Here is a 14,694-nt window from a genome sequence, read left to right on the forward strand (position 1 = left end):
ACAAGTCCTCCCCTGTCAAGTTGTTTCACGAGGTCGTACCGTCCATCCGAGTCTGAGACCGATGTCAACCTTTTCTCTGTCAGTGCGTCCCTGCATTTCGAACAGTCGAGCTTTTTCAATGAAGCGTACACGGCATAGCCCGCCACGTAGACCAGTACCGGGACGATGTCTTTAATTTCAGACAGTGCATCCTTCGTTACTACCACATTTAGGCTAGGGCGTGGGTGGTCTGTGTGTGTCTGAAATTCATCCCATCGCTCATCCTTACTGATGGCTGGTAGAGTGCTTTGCAGCCTCTGAAGAAGCTCTGAACATCTTACCCTGGAGTGCGGTGATACAATGAAGTCTGCACGTGTTATCGCCCTAATCCAGGCACTCTGGGCTTCTTCATGTTGTGGAAACTTGAAGACGTAATTTTTTTGCCCCGATTTGTAGTTGCTCCGGCAATTGGGCCCACAGCACTTATTAGGCATATCTAGGCATGACACTCCGCATTCCAGGGCAATTAAGACTTGCGGTACACACAATCACAAGCACAGCACAAGTGTTGAGCCGGCATGCACTGGTCACGTCTAGAAAAAAAAATGTGCGTTCGGAAGCATGCGGCAGCATGGCTGAGCACGCCGGGACTTGTTTAACCTTGAAGCTATTCAGGAAGCGGCAGGGTTCCTGGAACTAATCGAATTGTTGTCGCCACCGTCGTCGCCTCGTTCTTCTCCGAATAACCGGGGTTAACTATTGAATATCTTCCGCACTTCATTTTCAACACGTGTGCGCCCCTAGTAGCTTCGCAGCGCGCTGCACGGAACTTCTATGTTGGCCTCTTATGCGTGACGTAGCTCAAGGGGAGAGGGTCAACCAGAAGGCCTTAAGTTCTCTAGAGGGTGTTGGTATCGGCCCTGATGTCTTCCTCTTTTCACCTGCAAGCGGTCGCCATGCAAGCTGCCGAGAATGTTTCCGTGAAATCACGGATTATTGACTGCATATCCGCCGGACAGAGGGCTACCCTGCCAGTACTGAGAAATTTGTCTCCCGTGCAGCTGTGTGCCGGTTCGCTTGAAATACAAACACCATAATTGGGACCCGATGGCAATCGCACACAAAAGCATTCATCGGCCATAGCCGGCTAAGTGGTTTAAAGCTACCGCCATCTTCACGGGCATTCTTAGAAGGCGCACGCGGATGCCAAACATCAAACCGGCTGGGCAGCGTCGCGTCGCCCAATTTCCGTGACCGATACGGTCGACGGGACATTTGAGAAGTGCATGGGCATTAACGGTGGCGGTGACCTCAAGCACCCCCCAACTTTCATCTTCACGCTTGAGTGTTGCCCGCGTCCCCTCTTCGCGGAACCCACATGCGTGGCTCATTTCCGGTTATTGGCCGATACAGCAGGTGTGAGCTCGTCCTGCGCTTTGCTGTAGTCGCCTAAACTGGGCCACAAAATAACAGGAAGGTCAAGTCCCTAATCTCAAACTGACTGGTGCTTTATTACGAGCTCCGGACGGATAGCCTGTGACGTCGGCCTCGGATCCGACGGCCAACGATCTAGGCCTATGACATTTCCTAGCGATCGCCAGCTCGCCTGGCTTGCTCGTTCGCTACCGTCGGTGTCGATGAGCGGCAGAAGAGGTCCGAGTTCGTGCGCGCCGCTGGACGTTTAGAATGGACCCCGTTGAAGAGCAGCCAGATTTGCTTATTTGGAGCGTGCATTGTATAAACAAAACCCGTTGAGCTTAAAGCAGTCCGATGATCTTCCACCAAGACTATACATACCCCCAAGCCTCATGATGTGCCGACTTTCACCGCGCCTTGTGTCCTGCTCCGGAATATGCTTCATTCCTAAAGAGCCCTCGACGAATGGTTCGTTCTACTTGTAGCAGTGCGCACGCATATCAACTGTCGCTGGCCGCACTTTCCGAGCCTCTGGTTTGAAGTGAACCCAATCGAATTTGGTTGGTTGGCCACGTCTAATTCGGCGGCAACTCCCACCTGCAGGAAATAGTTGGCGCTGGAGGAAGCAAACGAGGACGATGGCGAGGACATCGCAAAGCACCTGACGTAGCAGACGAACTAGCACCACGAAGCTCGCGAGCCGGCGAGTACGCTGGCGTGCGTAAGTCGCAGTTTTGTGCGATCACGTGCCCGCCTGTGCTTACATTTCTTCTTCGGCCATATCGTTGCTTTCTGAAACCGAAACTGGGACTGAATAAAGGGAAAGTCAGACATCCACCCGTTCGTAGCAGATGCTACAAAGGAAACCTTGGACTGGTCGCTGCAAACACGACTCCAAATAATTACCTGTCATGCTCTGAAGCAAATGATGTTTCGTGCCGTGATCACTGGGTCATTAGCTAATTACTGCACCAGAAAAACCAAAACGGAAAATTTTTGTGTGAGTGCTCCTTTAAAGCAGGAACCTAAAGTAAAGAAAAATTTTGCCGCCGATATTTTTAATCCAAATAAAAGCGGGGGTAGGTGGAAACTGGTGAGCACAACTCTGTTTATGGAACGAAATTGAAAAAGAAACAATGAATGTAACAATTTTGTAATAATGTTTTCGCGCCTGTTTATGTTGGTCCAACGCAGAGCGTTTTCGCCGTGTCATTGTCCGCCGACTCATACAACAGGATGGTATTAATTATTTTGGCGGCATTTCATGCGTTTCACATGGCGCATTAGAGGAGGATTGCATAAGGTTTATCGCTGAAAGGTTTATAGCAACATACACCAGCAGTATTTATAATTTAAGTCACAGCTTTCTCCATTCTCGCACATGGTCCGGATAAAATAAATAAAAAATTATTTGTACAGCAGAATTGTAATTTACTTGCTCCTTGGCTTAAGGCTACCTCACTTTCTTCGAATTTGGGCCTCATTTATTCCTGAAGGGTGCGTCGCCCAATCAAATCCGTGACAAGTGCTCTATTGTTCCTCCTGCATCCGAGAACACAAGCTTCTCGGTAAGTGCGCCGAGAGGGTACTCGCACGACGAATCTGCAAAGCCACAAAAGAAGGACGCAGGAGCGCGAAGAAGCCTTCCCCACACCGACTCGTCCCTTCTCCCGTTTTCGCCGCATGCGCTACCTCCTTGCTTTTGGGCGACGCGCGCTGCGTCTTTCGTGGCGTCTCGCGGGATTCGGGGGGGGGAGGGCTATACTCCAAGATGCTCCATCTCACAAGGTGTTTGCAGTATACAGTAGGTGGGCTCGGTGGCTGCGCCACGACACTGTCGTCTAACCCACTGGTTTTCGCCATGCAGATGATCGCCGCTGCCCTTTCGCACGTGCTGCTGCCCGCACTGGCGGCTGCTTGTTCCCGGACCCCCTCGGAGCATGCGCCATTTTGTGACCGGTTTTTGGATCAGCGAGGCGCCGCACATGACTGCGCCCTTCCGGTTACCTACGTACTGCCAGCGCAGCAATGGATGCTCGATTCATCGTGGGTTCCTGCATCGACATCGACGCTCTCCAGCTCGTCTACTATAAAAGACAGCCTACCACTGCGGCCCCCCTGTGGGCTCGGTGGCTGCGCCACGACACTGTCGTCTAACCCACTGGTTTTCGCCATGCAGGTTGGTACAAGGCACAGCCTTTTTGCTAAGAGGTGTAGCGACTATTGTCTGGTGCAGCTTCCGAGCCCCCATTGCTGCCTTGCTCTTATGGGTGAATGTGTGGAAGGGATTCGCCGCTTACTAATACTCTCTGGCGACGTTGAAACTAACCCGGGACCCGACACGAACGTTGTGTTGAAAGAATTGCAGAAGATTTCAGCCAGTCAGAATACACTAATCAGTGAAGTTCAAGGCCTAAAAAGTCAGATTTTAAATACTGATAAGATTCTAATGGACTTGAACAAACGAATGACCGAACTGGAACATCATTACCAGGCCATGATACCACTTCAAAATGAATTAGAAGCTGTCAAATATGCCGCTGCTCAAACTGCCAGCGTGATATCCGGCCTCGTAAATCGCCTAGACGATGCAGACAACCGGTCCCGAAGGAATAATCTAATTTTCTATGGCCTTCCTGATACTAACCCCAAAGAAACCTTTGCAGAATCAGAAAAGCTGATCGTTGATGAAATCACGGATATCATGAATGTAAACCTTGAGTCCAAAGATATTGAACGTGCTCATCGCCTTGGACGCTATTCACCTAACCGGCACCGTCCCATCATTATCAAATTCGCGTCATATAAAACGAAAGAATCTGTCCTGTCTAACGGCCGCAAACTGAAAGGCACAAATTATAGCGTGAGCGAAGATTTTTCACCCGCAGTTCGGAACGCCCTAAAACATCTTATCGCCTACGCCAAAAGTCAATCTCTGCCTTTTTCCATGCGTTTCAAAACGCTCGTTATAGGTTCCCAGCGCTATGAATATGACGATTCGACGAAATCAGTTAAAAATATTCAGTAGCAGTCATTGCACAAAATTCATGCAGTTAATAACCGCCCTTCCGCCGCTAAGAAAAACCTTTCCTTATCTATCGTTTACACTAATGCCCGCAGTTTCATTCCCAAACGTGACGCAATATCAAATCTCGTGACGTCATCTAACAGCAACTTGCTAGTTATAACAGAAACGTGGCTCACAAGTGAAATTAGGGACGATGAAGTAGTCCAAGACTTGCCAAACTTCGATGTTTATCGCTGCGACCGTCAAGAGGCACGCGGGGGGGGCGTTCTTATTGCTTGTAGTCGTGAATTATCCTGTACACCCATTATTATTTCTTCGAACTTAGAAATACTATGGCTTCTTATTCGCTCTTCCCCTCGATATGTCCTTCTAGGTGTGTGCTACAGGCCACCTACCAGTAATCCAAACTTCTCACCAGAACTTAACAGTACTTTATGCCAGATTACAGTAAGCCATCCTAACGCCCATATCCTTCTGTTCGGTGATTTCAATTTTCCCATTATTGATTGGAATAACCTAACTTCCACAATAAATAACACTGAGGCGAAGGATTTCATCGACATCTGTTTGAATTTCAACTTAACACAGCTTATCTCAGAGCCGACACGTGTAACGCGCGACTGCGCAAACATTTTGGACCTTATACTTACTGACCATCCAGAGACATTATCATCGGTTACCTACCTTCGCCCTATCAGCGACCACAGTGTAATTCATGCCACATTTGACTTTGCCCCAGCACCCCGTGTTCTTTCCAGCAAAACTATCAACCTGTATGAAAAAGCAAATTTTGAAGCTATAAATGAAGAATTATGCACTTTTTTTGCAGTCTTTGAAACCTCATTCAATGAACGGTCTGTTGAAGACAACTGGGAACTGTTTAGAAATAAAATGAATGAACTAGCAAACCAGTATATTCCGAAACTAACATTCCGTGCGAATCATCAGAATCCCTGGTTCAATAACAATTTAAAGAGGTTGGAAAATAAAAAAACAAGACTTTTTCGTAGTGCCAAGTTGAAACCAAGCCCAACTTCATGGGATAAATATTACGCCGCTGAGAGTGAATACTTACGTGCTGTCCGCAATGCCAAATGGTCTTTTTTCAATAATGACTTACCTAAAATGTTAACAGACAACCCCAAGAAATTTTGGAAAGTTATCAACCCAAGTAACACACGCACTGTAACTCTTGTTGATGATATGGGTGAAATCGTGCCTGAAACTGAGTGCGCACTCATATTTAACAACGCATTTTCGTCAGTATTTTCTAATGATAATAACGTTCCATTGACTAATGTCCCCTGCAACATAGTTTCTAGCATGCCGAGCGTGGTGTTTTATCCTGATGGTGTTTTGCGCATAATTGAAAACCTTAAACTTTCATCCTCAGCAGGTATAGATGGTATAAACTCTAAACTGCTAAAAAATACAAAATATATTTCTTCATCATTTTTGTGTCTTATATTCTCGCAGTCACTTTCTACAGGTTCCATGCCTCACGACTGGAAGGTGGGGAAGGTCATTCCCATCTACAAGTCTGGTAATAAGAACACACCGCTAAATTATCGACCCATTTCTCTAACTAGTCTTCCTTGCAAAATCATGGAACACGTCATCTACTCCCTGATCATAAATCATTTGGACGCAAATCAATTTTTTCATTCGGCACAGCACGGGTTCCGCAAAGGTTTCTCTACCGAAACGCAACTAGCTCTGTTTCTACACGACTTACATGTAAACCTTGACTCTAACCAACAAACTGACGCTATTTTTCTGGACTATGAAAAGGCTTTTGACAAAGTTTCTCACCGCCACTTACTACTAAAGCTTTCTTCTTTGAACTTACACAGTGACGTACTCCAATGGCTCGAAGCATTCCTTACTGATCGCTACCAATTCGTTTCTGTAAATGACAAATCATCCACTCTTCTCCCTGTAACTTCTGGAGTCCCTCAGGGATCAGTTCTCGGTCCTCTTCTTTTTTTAATTTACATTAATGATTTACCCCAACACGTATCTTGTAAGATACGAATTTTCGCCGATGACTGCGTGATTTACCATCCAGTTTCTAATGCTACTGACGAAAACACCTTACAACAAAATCTTAACAACGTGCAGTCTTGGAGTGAAAATTGGCTGATGACTCTTAATCCCAACAAATGTAAACATATATCTTTTACCCGTCGCCGTAACCCTTTCCTGTCCTCTTATACTATAGTAAACGTTCCCTTAGAATCAGTAGAATCGTTTAAGTACTTGGGCGTCACACTTTCTCGTGATCTCAGTTGGAGTACGCATATTTCTAACATACTTTCATCAGCTAACCGAACTTTTGGCTTCATGAGACGACACCTGCGTGACGCCCCGCAGAACGTAAAACTCCTAGCTTTCAAATCCCTTATCAGACCGAAAGTTGAATACGCATCACCCATCTGGAATCCATATCAAGTCTATCTAGTTAATGAGCTCGAGTCCTTTCAAAACCGCGTCGTCAGATACATCCATTCATCCTACTCATACGACGTAAGCGTATCATCCTTAAGAGCAAAATCTGATCTACAGCCCCTTGCACATCGCCGCGCTACTGCTAGCCTTTGCCTCTTTCATAAGTTTTTTTACAGTTCCTTATTTCACGAGCCTTATATCACACCACCCGCACGCATATCGCTACGAACTAGGCACCCATTACAAGTCTTACGCCCACGCTCCCACACAACTACTTTTTCCTCGTCTTTTTTTTCCCGCACAGCATCAGATTGGAACGCCCTTCCCCACCACGTAGCTGCTATCACTTGCCCGACATCGTTTCTCGAAAATGTGTCCTTGTTGGCTAATCAATAACCTGCTTTTTTCACGTGTTATTATTTGTTTTTATGCACTTGCGAAAATGTAGCTTCCATGTACAATTTTTTCTGTATACCTGTGTTTATATTTGCATTATCAACTGTACCCACCCCTTATGTAATACCCCTAGCACAGGGGTCTTTAAGGAAATAAAACTGAACTGAACTGAACAGCGGAAGCTGCACGAACTCTTAGCCAGTAGGAAGGCCGAATACCCGCCGAGATGTGCTCATCGGCGCCGCGCCTTGTGCTCAGCGTCTGCTTGCCATTCATGGAGGAAGCAAAAATAGGGAGCACACCGTAACGCAATTGAAGCCAAACCTGTCCGCCCAACACGTGATCGCACGTCAAAGTGCGCGGTTGGTTTCAGTGTTCCAACTCTGCTGTTTGTTTCCGACACTAAGTAGTTACCAGTACAGTAAAATTATCTCGAACGTGTGTCTCTTATGCAAAGCAGCGCCTAGTACGCTAGTACTAAGCTACTGGCGAGATTGGGAGTCGCGATGCGAGGGCATTCCGCAGGCAGACAGCATACGCCGACCGTCTGAGCGAGGCTGCACGCTTCGCATGCACGTTTGCCCTTCGCAACGACTGCGTCGAGTAAACCAATTGTATTTGATTACGGGCAAGCTAAATGTACAGTGTTAATCGTTTTGGCAAAAATAAACGCTCTTCGACAAGCTCGGTCTGGAGCGCAAGTGCCGTCGGCCGCGGCGGCCGCGTAGCTATGCCTACCGGCCATGGAGGAAGGAAACTGAAGAGAGGCCCTACCGCCTCCGCGCGCTAGGAGAAAAGTGTGGAGGAAGTGACGTAGTACGCTCTCGTCTTTTTTGCTGATATTTTATTTCTTTGCCGTAGCGGCCACGCCTTTCGGGCCACAATGGCGGCTTTGTTTTGGTTCTGTGCGCTCACACGTGTTGCTCCGTAGGTTTCGTACCGTGGCAAAGGCGCCGTGCGGGCAGGTTTGCGTTGGTCTCCGTGTTTTGTTGCGCTGCGTTATGTGGACCGTGCTCTCCCGGATGTTGCTGTGGCCAGGTGGGACAGGAGGAACTAAAGTTCGTGAAATGAACGCGCATGCAACGCTGTACGCAATGTACCGCGCCACGGCAATGGCTGCGGACGAAGGAATATCCGCGGGAAGTTTTGCCCTCTTTCGCGGAATCACGCTAACGTGCTAACGATTGGTTAGTATTGCTGCGGAGGGCGCGTGTCCGAGCAGCACGGTTGTGCGCAGCGCGGCGTGGTTTCGCGAGAAATATAAACAAGAGAGGAGAGCTGGCCCGATAGGCGGAGCAACGCCATGAGCAACGCGAACTTCCGGCTTCACTTTAGCTTCAGAAAGAGTGACGTCAGGGCCTCTCCTTAGTTTCCTTCCTCCGTGCCTACCGGCCCTATAGACCTCAGACTCTGCCCAGGCGGCACTGCGGGAAAACCCGTCAGCAGCGCCCCCATCGCAGCCTTGGCGCTGAGTAGTGCAAGGAGAGCTGTCCGCAAGCGAAGGTGCATAGGCCACAATGGACCCTTCTCTTTCGTGTGTGTTGAGGCACGGTTTCCTAAGAATCAAGTACCTGGAAAGCTTCCGCCCATCCACGCTTCGGAAAGGAAGCTCAGCAGGGTGAAGTACGTGTACAATATAAAATAAAGTCTCAAGTGTTATTTCGGCGTGCTGCAACTCGCAAGTACAGAGAGCATCAGGTTTGTCTAAAGGCATATCAGCATAAAAATCTAAGCATTTCAAATTGGATCATATTGAATATGTCCTGAACACAAGACTTAAGTATCTCCTATATTTTTATGTATTTTATCGTAATTTTTTGTCATGCAATTATTTACAGAGAGTAAATCGTTTCATAGCATTTTCCAGGGCAGCAAACAGAAAACGTTTTCCAAGGCAGCAAACAGCGTGCGATCATAACAAAAGTAAGCTTCCTACAGTGCCTACGCGCTGCATCTTTCTTTCGCGCAGGAGCTACAGCATCGCTCAGTACCTTAATTTGAACTTTTCGCAGACGCTTCGAGCAACAAGCGCGCACAAATAAATGTAAATAAACGCGACATTTTTTTCTTTACACACGTGTGTTACTTCGCAATTACTCATCCAGTGCTCCTACAGCAACATTATTGCTCACATTTGAAAAACGCAGTCGAGCAGGCTCAGCACATAGCGAAGCGTGCTTGTTGTATCGGCGCAGGACATACAGAATACCGAAAGTAGAAATGAGCTCGCGATACAACGATGCTCTAGAACAGGATTTTGAATTCATAAACGAACCAAAATGTTTGGTGAAGCTGACCTGCCAAATCTCTCCGTTCCACTTGTTGAGTCAAGCGAAGGCGGACGTCTGTTAAAAGGTGGAGATATCGATGGCACATAAGCAGGATTGTTCGCAACGTTGTTTTTTTTTCTGTCACCGACGAAGTGGCGGCTGCAGATTCTTGAGTTTTCGCTTGGTTACCATGGTCCTCCGTCAGGGCTACGTAACACAATTACAGAAGAACAACATTGTCGCATTTTCTCATGCGAGCCGCTGTGTTGTGGGGAATGCAAGTAACCCGTATCCAGTGCTCTCGCTTTTCGCCTTTATACGATCGCGATGGAAATCGGTAATACTGCACGTTGTTATTCCGTCCTTCACGTTCATGGCAATTTACAACACAACAGTAGCGTCGATTTCGGCGTTTCTTCGTAGCGCGCGGAGCTATCGCGGTTGCCGTCGTTTCCGCCATCAATCTGAGAGTGAGCCAGTAAGCGCTTTATGGCAGTTCGGCGGCGCGTCCGACTAGCGTAGAAATTCATAGCTCTCTGTCTGGGTGTTAAATGCGCAAAACATTCGCAATATGGACCAAAATCTAGTTAAATCGTTGTTTCGCAGTCGCTAGCTGCATAGGTAACTTAGCAATGGAGTCGGGCTTCGCACTACTCAATTACTGCCTCTTCGCAACGGTAGGTGGCGCTACGCGTCTTGCAAAACTCCGGAGTCTGACGTCCATCGCTGGCTGTCGACGGAGCCGTCAGTGGACAACGCGCCGTCATGAGGTGTTCTGTCACTCGCAGGAGCATAATTTTATTTACAGCGTTCGTGTAAAGCGAAGCAGTGTTGTGCAGCGATGTTTATATTGCGTTTCTCGACGCGGATATGAAGTCTTCGGAGCGTACAAGCTGGGGCGCTGGATCTGGGCGGAGCTTACGCGCCGCTCGCTCGTTCGGATTCACGTACCGTGTGGCCTGAGTCGTCATATGCCGCATGCCGGAGCATTCAGCACCACACGTCGGATCGGACGCCGAATCGTACCTTGTCTCCTTCTTTAATAATGCTTCAGATAAAAGGGTTAGGAGACAAACCGAACTCAAATCAGCAACTCTTGTGAGCACTACTGATCCATGGGAATGTTGTGTAGAAAGCCAAGCTTCATTAAGTATGACCGATTTGGATACACTACCCATGAAAATCTTGTGGAAAGAAACTTTTTCTTTTCATAGGATTTCCGTCTTGGAAAAGGACACGTATTCTCGTTGGACAGCTCGACTTGCAGAAAGGAACGCAACAGTACGCCATTGCGGGAAACGGTGTGACTGCTGCCGTACCGTAATGCTGTTGTTGACTGTGCAGTCGCCAAATAACGCAAGATCACCTCTGAATGTCGCAGAGGCAAGCGCCTACCGCACGCACTAACAAGCAGACCAAGCCGAGACAGCGACTGAGAGCAAAGCAATAGGGGTAAGTTGTGGCGCCAAGGCATTCGGTGGCAGTTCGGCGAACTAAAAAAAAACTAGACAAGCAAAAGCAAAGCTGGCGTCAGGGGGAGCGTCGGTATGAGGAGGTAGGTAGTTTATTAAGGGCTCGTGACTCTCATGGAACCTAAAACCCCTGCATCCACGCGCCACCGCCGCTTTCTTAAGTAGCGACAACCTTTGTTGGGCGCCGCCTTTTCCCCTCACACCAAATCCAGTTCCGGTATTTCCGGTTCCGGCATTTCCGGTTTAAAAATTTCTGGTTCCGGCGTTTCCGCTTCCTGGAGTTGCGCTGCGGGAATTTCCGCTTTGACTGCTGCTAGACGATGGTGAGACGCCCGCGCGTGCTTAGCAGAGCTGTGGCAGTCACCATAAGAAGAATGCAAAGGAGACAAGCTGTTGTATTCCGCTGAAGTAGTAGTTCGCGGTCACTGTTTTCCAGATGCACGAAAAACGGCAGTGGTCTCCAAGCGCCCAGGCACTACATTCCACTGTACGTTGTCGCTCCTTCCACAACCGGTCGCAGGTTGACGCGAAGTAGCGAACGCGAGCAGATCGCTGGTTACAATAGGCGGTGGTTCTTGGATGGAATCGCATTCACAGTTTCAACCGCAGCTGGTGCAAGCAAAGCCTCTCCAGCGACGCGAAAGTAAACAACGCTAAAAAACAAAACGTCACTTCCACCCGGGACAGGAAGCTGCAGCTACGTAAGTTCCGCTTGGCGCCGGAAGCTAAGGGGGTGAGTGGGAGAGGAGCGTGGAGGAGGAGGGCAAATTGGCGGTACTTAACCTGGTCGGCGGAAACATGTATGGAAGGGCTTTAATGGAACCCAGCGGCCCAATTGACGGTAGCACACCAAGCGGCCAGACGGAAAACCTACCCATAACTTCCGGTTTCGGTTTCCTGTATGCCGATATGAGCGGGCAGTATGAATGCTGGAATGCGTCGCTCACAGAGACGAGAATCCGCACGGTATTCCCTTGCTTTTATACATTTGTTAGAGCGTCCATTTTAATATATCGTTCTCAGCTAGTTGGCTGCATGCTTTTACGGACAAAAATTTGATTCCTTGCACTGACATTGCACTGACCGTTACAAGCAAGGTAATACTAGCGGCTCTGTTGCCTGTTCAACTTCTTTTGAAGCCACATAAGATAGACGCCTCATAAATGAAGAAATGGTTATGGCACGGCACTAAGTGTAACAACAGATTCGATGTGACGCCATTCATTGTAGGTTACAAGCATATTAATGAACAATAAGAAATATAACACAACATAGAAGCAATACACATATAGTCAGAGGAAAAGGACGTGTTGCCAGGCATAAAAAATGTGCAACAAGTAAAGCTACGACAACCACACAACAAATTTATGCTCCATGGTAAACGAAAAGAAAAATCCAAAACAACCAGTAAATTGCAGTTGCAGACATACACACATATCATGCATAACAAGATATAGATAATCGGTAGGTTTTATTACCACAATTATTGCAGATTAAATATTTTTTTTCACTGGAGAAATTTCTCCATTCAACACGTGAAACAACGAAAACACACGCGCTCCGTTTCCAAAAAGGCTTTCATATAAATAGCCTTGCTTAAGTGACGATCTACAATGAGCTCTACTCTCCCTCGACTACTACTAATCAGTAATGCTAATTGTTTGAACAGAAATTACATTTGTGCAGACAGTTAAAGCAGAACCCTTAAGAATGAAGTTTTAATTGGCCCCTGACATGGGTGCAATTTCTCAAGTGGCAAGGTTAACTTCCAGAACGCTGTATTCCCAGTAAAGGCCAAGGGTCAGGCCGGGAGATTCCCATGTACCTAAGTAACTGGTAGGTATGGTATGTTTTTAGCATGGGATGATATTTTTTACGTGTCTTATGTGCTCCTAGAAGCGAAACGTTTCGTCAGTGAACGATGCAGAAGCTGGCAAATGAACTGGCATCATTGCGCTTCCTACCGTAAATACAATTGACTGAACTCACCCCCTAAAAACATCAGCGATCCTAACAATGCAACATTACTTGTGACATGCATTTGCTGCCTTAATCTGCTAACGAGACACAAATATTTCTCAGATTTCTAGGTGAAGTTACAGATAAAAAAAATGTTTTCAGTATCCTGTATAGGACGACATTCCTTTTCATGTAGACGTTGCTAAGAAAATTAAGTCCAGGACAGTATGGGGAGGTAGGCGAAAAATTGGCTGGCGTTTGTAGCGCAAGAACGCAGTAAAATGTGAAATGCTTAGCATTGTTAGTTCAATGAGGTCACCATTTGAGCGCATTGGCGGTCGTAACCAGTAGTCGTGTTCTTTGCCAATTTGTTTCAATTTTACCTTATTTTAAGAATGTGTGGGAAAGCACTGCGTTCACCAGTCAACAAAATTAGACCCCCCCCCCCCCCCCATGCTTATTAGTATTGCGTTTTTACGTGGACATTGACAGAGGCTGAGGTGAATCGTAAAGGGCTTTCCGACTTGCCTCTGTGGTTGTAGGGAACGTCATGTCACGACCCCACCCCAAAATTTTATCCCTTACTTGGACAGCCGCCGCTGCCTAAGGATACAGGGCTTCAGTTTTCTATGTTGCGTTTGGCAGAAAACCAGTCGACTGACAACGGCTATGCCTTTGTTCATAAACAATAATCATTTCGAATAGTCTTCAAACACCCGCTTGTGCACCTGCAGGTCATCCGCCCCGTACAATGTGCCCCAGCGTGGACAGGCCTGTCATCTCTGAAGACCTTTCCGGTGAGTGTCCAATTTTCACAATAACCTTGGTAATAAACTTGCAAGTAGCAATCTTCAATAACACTGCTAGTTATTTCACAACGAGACTGGGCTTTAGTTCTTTATGTGGCTTCGGATAGAAACCAGACTGACAGAGCGATACCTTTGCTTGCGCACCTGCAGGTGATCTGCCCAGCAAAAGCTACCCCAGCGTGGACACACCACTAAGCTCTCAATGAGCCTTCTCCAGTGAGTGTCTGACTTGCATGATAAACTTGGTAATCTGATGATGTGTGGTGTTTTGCGGCGCAAGGGCCAGCTATGGCCAAAGAGCGCCATGACAAATGGTAATGTTATCGATGAATTGCAGATGGCGTGGACAATGAATTCCTTATAATGGATGTGACATGGCTGTCAAAGGGCCTGAAACCTGTCGCTGTAAATGGCGAAAAATATATAGATATTAAAATAATGACACTCAATGGTTAGTGATGTGGGCTATGGTGATTGGGTTTTGTTAAAAACATGATGAAACAAAGCATAACAGCGACACTAGAGCTTTAAGAGAGTCCTTGAATACAAGGGCTCTTAATCGTGTGCTAAAAGTTACCTGGCCAAGTGATTTTCAAAGTGTCTCTTTCAGCTAAAAACTGTACGGCTAATTTCAGGTTAAAAAGCGGTTCATTGCTAAGAAAAAATACCGGGTGAAGAGGTATATTTTCGTAATATGCAGAAGGGAAATCCTTTTTTCCTTCTGCCTCTATTGCAGGGCATTGAATAACAACATGGAGGAGCGTGAGATTATTGCCGCACTTACTACAAGTCGGAGGTCCCCCCCCCCCCAAAAGGTAAGAGAGTACTGTAAGTGTCATCATCATCATCATCAGCCTGGTTACGCCCACTGCAGGGCAAAGGCCTCTCCCATACTTCTCCAACTGCCCCGGTCATGT

Source organism: Dermacentor andersoni, chromosome 3, assembly GCF_023375885.2.
Source record: "Dermacentor andersoni chromosome 3, qqDerAnde1_hic_scaffold, whole genome shotgun sequence".
Taxonomy (NCBI): Eukaryota; Metazoa; Arthropoda; class Arachnida; order Ixodida; family Ixodidae; genus Dermacentor; species Dermacentor andersoni.